Source organism: Bison bison, unplaced genomic scaffold, assembly GCF_000754665.1.
Source record: "Bison bison bison isolate TAMUID 2011002044 unplaced genomic scaffold, Bison_UMD1.0 scf7180017864473, whole genome shotgun sequence".
NCBI classification, from domain to species: Eukaryota; Metazoa; Chordata; class Mammalia; order Artiodactyla; family Bovidae; genus Bison; species Bison bison.
Genome location: NW_011495034.1, coordinates 851,308 through 859,662, shown reverse-complemented (window position 1 = coordinate 859,662; position 8,355 = coordinate 851,308).

The window sequence follows — 8,355 nt, the reverse complement described above, 5'->3', positions numbered from 1 at the left end:
TTAATCTATAGATCTCAGGTATGAGTAACACTGGAAAGGAGGAAGGAGAGAGAGCTGGTCTTTTGTAACAGGAATTTAAATGGCTTTGTCACTGTGGCTGTGCAGTGAATTTGGAAGCTAGTTTCAAAAAAGCAGCAGTTTGATTTAACTTCTCTCTGCTCCATAAAAGTAGTATTAAAATCTGTCTGAAGAAAAAAAAAAAATCCTGACTGAAGCCTAGCAGGAATTTATCATGGGGATTCTTACAAAAGGGACAATGAGTAGGCAGTTAAATACTCAAGGTTTGAAATTCACTTCTACAAAACCTGAGGGCATCACATTAAATATTAACCTTTCTGCAAGAAGCTAAGGTAATCTAGGAACATTGCTCTCTTATGATATAATGAGAAATAGAGGTAAAGCTGGAGAAATGGATATTTAACTATCCTTTCAACCAATGCCTTCAAATATTGAATATTTCAACTAAATGATAAGCAAAAACCTGAATAGCAGACAACATTAAACTCTTCCCCGAGCCAGTGGCCCCCAAAATTCATTGTCATGGTTAAAATAAGGTGTCATACATCTTGGACTCCAGAAATACAGATGGTGAACTTGACATTATGAACGTTTGAAAATCAACTTTGAGGTCTAGAAAGATCTGCAAGGAATACCCAGCCCTGCCCTCTGCCATCTCCATTTTGTAGCTCTTTCTGACCTGATACTCATTTTCCTATTTTTAAGTTATTTTTGAAAATACGTGTGCCCCAGGGCTACAATGTTCCACTAGGCTGTGGAGGTGAGGTTCAGTGAAGCTCCTTACCTTCCTGTAACTTTTCATCTGTTCATGCCTGAGACTTGCTCCAAGCAGCACCAAGGAAGTGGGAAGACCCCCCATGCTCCTTATTCTGGTTTTGCGAGATACTGGGGATCCTGAAGCACATGCCCAACTCATTTTGAGGTGCAGCTGAATTTGAGCATGACCATCACGTTTATTTGGAGAAGAAACAGCAACGCATTCCAGTATTCTTGCCTGGAGAATTTCCATGGACAGAGGAGCCTGGCAGGCTACAGTCTATGGGGTCGCAAAGAGTCAGACAGGACTTAGCGACTAAACAACAATAACACTCATTTTTATTTATTCATTTTTTATTGGTGTGTAGTTGCTTAACAATGTGTTAGTTTCTGCCATACAGTCAAGTGAATCAGCTATACATATACATATATCCACGTGTTTTTGGATTTCTTTCCTATTTAGGTCATCACAGAGCATGGAACAGAGTTCCCTGTGCTATACAGTGGGTTCTCATTAGTTATTTATTTTATACATGCTGCTGCTGCTGCTAAGTCACTTCAGTCGTGTCCGATTCTGTGTGACCCCATAGATGGCAGCCCACTAGGCTCCTCTGTCCCTGGGATTCTCCAAGCAAGAACACTAGAGTGGGTTGCCATTTCCTTCTCCAATGCATGAAAGTGAAAAGTGAAAGGGAGGTCACCCAGTCATGCCCGACTCTTAGTGACCCCATGGACTGTAGCCTACCAGGCTCCTCTGTCCATGGGATTTTCCAGACAAGAGTACTGGAGTGGGGTGCCACTGCCTTCTCTATGTATATGTCAATTTCAGTTCCCAATCCGTTCCACACCCTGTTATCCCCTTAGTATCCATATCTGTGTCTGTGTCTCTATTTCTGCTTTGCAAATAAAGTTCATTTCCTTTTATTTTCTCTGTGACTTTCTCTTTCAAGCTTTGTATCACCAGAAAGCAAGTAACTTTTTATACTAATAAGGAAATAAAATGTAATCCTGAATTTGATAAATAAAATCAACAGTGTTCCTGAGCTCTCCTATAATTTGTGCCATGAATTCATTTTATCCATATGAATGATGATAGATAGGGCCAGCGATGGAGATGACTGACTGACCAGCTGCAAATAAAACATTAAAATACAAAGGGAGAATGTTCTCACACCTAGAGAGTTAAAGCACCAACAGGCTATCTATTGTTCACTATAAATTTAGAATTATAAACTCTTTAAAAGATTATAAAATGTTTTAAGTAGGCTGTAGAATGTTTATATATTTGGCTCTAGGCTTTTTGATACTCACTAACTGAGAGGGGAGAAAAAAACTGGCCTCATTATAAGGAAGAAGGCATTGCCAGCTTAAATTGCTTCTTAAAATTGAAACAAGGTTTTAGTTTGTTTTATTCTCTAGTTATAGTTATCATTAAAACATAGACTATATAAAAGAACAGTTCCTTATGTTTTCCTAATACATAAAACATTTTGGGGGGATTTATAAGTTTAAAGTCTTCATGTAAATTTGATTTTCCCCCCTAATTTTTCTGTTACTGCTGTCTGGAATACTTGCTGAAATGCAGATTCCTACACACAATCCCCAAGAGATTATACTTCTTTCATTTAAAACTCATTTACCTGTTTTTAAAGTCAACAGAAGAAATATGTTTCATTTACTTTTTCTTTGAAGTTCCTTAAATCTGGTCGAAAGTCCCAGAGAAGTAATTTTAGAAACACTGTAGATAACACACTGTGTCTGGCCATGCATATCCTATAAAAGGATAAATGAGTCATGCAAATACATTCCATTAGTGACCTTGTTATAAATTCCGTTTTTTACCACATTCATGAGAAAGTCCTAATTTTCAAATGCCTTAGGATGGATGCTACCCTCAAAAATGCACCCAGAAGGCACACACGAGACTAATAATCTGATATATACAGAGTTTATTTGGTTCAACCAAAGGGTTTTCTATGTCTATTTTCAAAGTGTCTCAAGTGCAAAAGGAAAAAAAAAATGTACAGCAGCTAAAAACCCTTTTCAGCAATGCTCACTTTCTCAACACAGTTCTCTGCCAAGTTCAAGTTGCTGGAGTTTGAAAGTTAGCAACTTTGATGTTCATTGCCCACTTGAAAAGCTATGTCCAGGCACTTTTCTTCCTAGCTTTTAGAAGAAAGTGCCATTATGAAATCTTAAAAGCTCCTTCATAAAGGGTTAAATCTGACTTATCCATCAGTTTGAGTTCAGATATGAATCTGTTGAATCAACTGATGAGGATGACTTGGACCTAAGCCCCATTCTAAGATCTGCCGATTTGTCACTATCTGAAGCTGCTATAGGGGTTTGTGGCCACTGTGTTGAGGTAGGTAGGCTCCAGCAGAATACAACCCCAAGCTCTTCGTCTTGGCTTTTCTATAATAAAAGTGAGGTAGGACACTTGGTCTCAGCACAGACAAGTCCTAAATATGTGACCCAGTCCTGGGTGCGTGTTCATCTACCCTATCAGATTAATCTGAATGCTGTCACCCACACTCTCTTGCTTCCGACCCTTTTGGTAACATTTCAAATTAATGTAATTCATCAATGCAACAGAATTGTATTGTGTCATCCTTGTGTTTCCCTGGTAGCTCAGATGGTAAAGAATCCATCTGCAATGCAGGAGACTCAGGTTCAGTCCCTGGGTCGGGAACATCCTCTGGAGAAGAAATATTCTTGCCTGGGAAATCTCATGGATAGAGGAGCCTGGTAGGCTACAATCCATGGGGTCACACAGAGTTGGACATGACTGCGCTAGTAACACAGACACATATCCTTGTATTCACCAGTCTGATGGTTAACTGGTATGAATCTGAATAAGTATTAAGAGAATCAGAGTCAAGGCAAATAGGAACACTGCACACATTATTTTTTAATATTTTTAACTAAAAATAAAAAACTTATTTAGCCACACTGGGTCTTTGATTGCAGCTTACAGGATCTTTCATTAGTAGCAGAATGTGAACACTCAGATGCAGCACGTGGGATCTATGTCCCCAGCCAGGGATGGAACCTAGGCTCCTTGAGATGGGAGCTCAGAGTCTTAGCCACTGGACCACCAGTGAAGTTCCAGTGCTGTGGATTTTAACTCATTCCATGCATATAACCCATTTAGAGCATTTGGCTACCACGCACAAATAAATAGGGACACAAAGAAACTTTATCATAGTTTGAGGTAATTTTGGTAAATACGGACATATATTTTGAGGCATTTTTTGTATATTGGCACAAGTTGCTCTTTGACCATTAACAGAAACGTATTTTTTTCTGATGCGTCATCAAGGCTTCTGGTTTTGATAGCTACTGCTAGGCTTTGCTCTCCCTGTATGCTAAGATGACAAAAGCCAATACAAATATTGATAAATTCAGTTCAAATAAATTCTCAGCTCAACTGACTCATTGCTTGAAGAGTAGCCATATCTCAGGACTGCAAAAATGGAGACCAGACATAGAAACTAAGGAAGGGTGGGAATGTCATTTCATAATTTTGGAAGATAAGAGGCTTAGTATTAATATCCCTCATTTTCTAAAGGAAATAGGAATTTAAGCTCTGTATGCCATTAGCAACATTTGAAATAGTTAATAACCCTTATGACGTTATGAATTTTTAAAAAGCAAATTGATACCTTTAGTGAAATTCTTCTTAGTGGAAGCATATTCTGTAGCAACTGTGTCTGTGTATTCTAAGTATGTGTTTTCATGCTAAACCCACTTATATGACTAGATAAACACCAAAAATGGGTTTGTTGCAAAGTAATGGACATAGGGAGACCAAGTCCTCTAGCTGTTTAAGATATATGCATAGAAAAATAAGCATTTTTTAAAACGTTAATAAAGCTAAGAGAAAAATTAAGAAATCTGTCAATAAAGAAGAAAAATCATCACCAAGCATTAGTGTTCTCAAAGGATTTTGCTGGATAATGTGGTACATTCCATTATATTTGTCCTTAGAACCTGGGTTACTTCCAGAAGATCTTGTTCACTATCATTTTTAATAGGCACCAGATTCTCAGGCTTCAGATGATAAAGTGATATACGTCAGTGGTAATGATTTGGGAACATTCACTGATTAATTTTATCATCACGGAAGTGTTAAGAGAGAATCCACATAAAGAACGCAAACACTCATGTTTGGCCGTGTAAAATTTCCTAGGTTTATTTGCTTTCTCTCTACTTCAGTGTAAGCAAACTTAATTCCAAATTTAAGCTCATATTATGATTGAGTCTGTCTTTAAAAGAATCTCTAAAATTAAAAAAGTCTAAATCTACGAAGCTGCTCATGTAAAGGACCGTTTGCTACATTAAAAGCAATCTGTCAGAGTATGATTAAGATACACAAGTTCTGTAAGTACAGCAAGTGTGAGTAATTTAAACCGATTTGAATAGACTGAATTCAGGACAAATTCTAATTGCAGAGTTCTTTGAAAAATATCCAATCATACTGCTTTCAAGCAACTATACAAAAGAAACAAGCATATACATTCTCTCTGTATAGAAGGTTTTAGGGAAATTGCTATGAAGGATATATGTGGGATTTGTAACTAGACTGTCTGTGTTTATAGATATGTAAAATGATGGAGAGTTTTCACAAAAATGTTTTTTTAAGGATTTTCCTCAATTTCTCTTTTACAGATTTGTTTATTTAGAAAACACATTACAAAGTGGGAGGGGAAGGTATGTGAGTAATACTAAGTGCCTGATAAATGACTGCACTATCAAAATTAGTGCAAGATTTTTTTTTCCAGTAAAGGGGCTCTTAGGAAAGGCTGGTCTGCAAAAGATTCTTATTAATGCAAATGATGACTCAAGAGATGAAACAATAAAGTGTAGGTACCAGTGCCTACAACATATGCCTTACCGGATGAAAAGACTGCTAAGAAACAGAAGTTGTCATTTTGATGGCAATATGTTAAAAGAATGATGACTGTGAAAGAATTGCCTAGACACAGTTACCTGCAACAGAAAATAAGTATCAATTAATTCTAAAGCAATATATAAATATCTTTCTGGTCTTTAGGCAAGCAATTACTATGCAGAATGTTATGCTGGGTAAGTAAGCTTTGTCCTTTTGCTATGTCATTATATTATCTGCTTTTTTATCTACTCATTTAACAAATATTTTTATATTTGTTATTTGTTATATTTTTATATTTGTTATTTGTTATAACAATGTATAATATTTTTATTTGTTAAATGAACACTGACCATGTGTCCAGGCACTGAATGCAAATTTAAAATGAATTAAACAAGCAAAAAAAATTGCCCTTCAAAAGAAAACATAACAGACTTCACATTCCTGCTCTAAATTAGGATAAAACAAATAAGCAAGTAATTGTGATGTAATGTAATACCTATAGTAGGTGTTCATTTTTTCATTAACATAGCAAATATTTATGGAACTCCTACTTTGTGGCAAGCACTGGCCTAGATACGGGTCATACAGTGGTCACAAGGACCCTGGTTTTGTGGATCGCCCGTGAAATATGAAACAATTTGAACTTTAAATGAAGACATGAAGCACTGGGATATATTTGAATAGGATATTGCAATCACATTCTAGGCAGAAGAAAATTCCTGAGCACAAGACAGTGATATTAATGCTCAGACACAAAGAGGAGAATGTGGATGAGATGGTCTGTGCAGCTGGAGTGTGAAGAAAGATAGAGCCGTGGAGGGAGCCATCATGATAAACTGAATTGAGATAGCTGGTAGGGACCAACGATGGTTATTAAGCCTGGAAGCTATGCGATTTATTTAATGTTTTGTGCAGATGACTTTCTCATCTATGGGTGTCAATGTATTGGAGGAACTGGGGAGACCAGTCATAAATCTATAATGGTCAACAGAGAGATGGTGGGTGCCTTCCTGAGCTGTGGCAGCAGAAATAACGACCATTACCCATCCCTATATACTGTTCCTTAGTGCTATGGGCTTATTATCCGTGAGTCAATAATGCCTGAAATTCTCATTTTCTATTTACTACATCTTTGACCCTTTGTTTCACTATTTTTGAATTATTTAGATAAACTTTCATAGATAATATGTTTTTAATAAACAAAAAAAACTGTAAACTGTGAATTATTACTAAACATCAGAATCAAAGCAACCATAAAAGGCAATATGAGGGTCCAGTATCTTTTAATATCTGTAGTCAAGTTCTCCTCTAACTATCATCTTTTTAAAATTGTTTTAGAACATTTTGTCCATTATTGGGCATATGAACTTTGGAATAATTTCATCAAGTTCCAAAAGCAGTCTTATTGGAATTTTTATTAGACTCATGAAACCTAAAATTAATTTGCTTAGATGGTATCTTCAAAATATTTAACCTTGCTTTCTAGGAATTTGGCATTTCCTTTCCAAATTAAAGTGTTTCCACTATTAAAGTGTTCTATCTCTTAAAGTTTGATAGTTTTCCCCTACAGTCCTCTAAAGAAAGCTTCTCTTAGATATTTTAGGGTTACGGTCACTGTTACAAGATGGGTCTTATTGATTCTTGCTGAAATAGAAGATAGTGGTTGATATTTCTGTATTTTATAACCAATACATTTACTAAATTATCTTATTAATTCTAAAAGCTTTTACTTGATTAGGTAGGTGATGGTGGATCACTGGGTTCCACCGGCATGAAGATCACCGGGAGTAGTGGTTTAGTTGCTAAGTTGTGTTCAACTCTTGCAATGCCATGGACTGTAGCCCGCCAGGCTTCTCTGTCCATGGGATTTCCCAGGCAAGAATATTGGAGTGGGTTGCCATTTCCTTCTCCAGGGGATCTCCCCATCCAGAAATCAGTGGTGTTTCAGTACCTTTATATCTAGTTTTCAAAAGTTATAGGATAGTTTTTGTTTCATATCACGGTGAGCATCTTTATTTCCTAATTTTAATACAATCTCATTGTTGTTGTGGTTCAGTCAGTCGTGTCCATCTCTTTGAGACCCCACGGATTGAAGCATGCCAGGCTTCCCTGTCCTACATCATCTCCCAGAGCTTGCTCAAACTCAAGTCCATTGAATCAATGATACCATCCAACCATCTTGTCCTCTGTCATCCCCTTCTCCTCCTGCCTTCAATCTTTCTCAGAATCAGGGTCTTTTCTAATGAGTTGGCTCTTCGCATCAGGTGGCTGAAGTATAGGAGCATCAGTTTCAGCATCAGCCCTTCTAATGAATATTTAGGGCTGATTTCCTTTAGGATGGACTGGTTGAATCTTGCAGTCCAAGGGACTCTCAAGAATATTCTCCAACACCACACTTCAAAAGCATCAATTCTTCAACATTCAACCTTCTTAATAGTCCAACTCTCACATCCACACATGACTACTGGAAAAGTGTTAATTTTCATTATACTTCTGGTATTTTCATTGTTAGAAATGAAGTTAGTTATTGATTTTAATTATATATTCTTAGCAATAAAATATCACAGTAAAAGATTTCTTAATTTTAACCCAATTGTGGTGTTGGAGAAGACTCTTGAGAGTCCCTTGGACTGCAAAGAGATCCAACCAGTCCATTCTGAAGGAGATCAGCCCTGGGATTTCTTTGA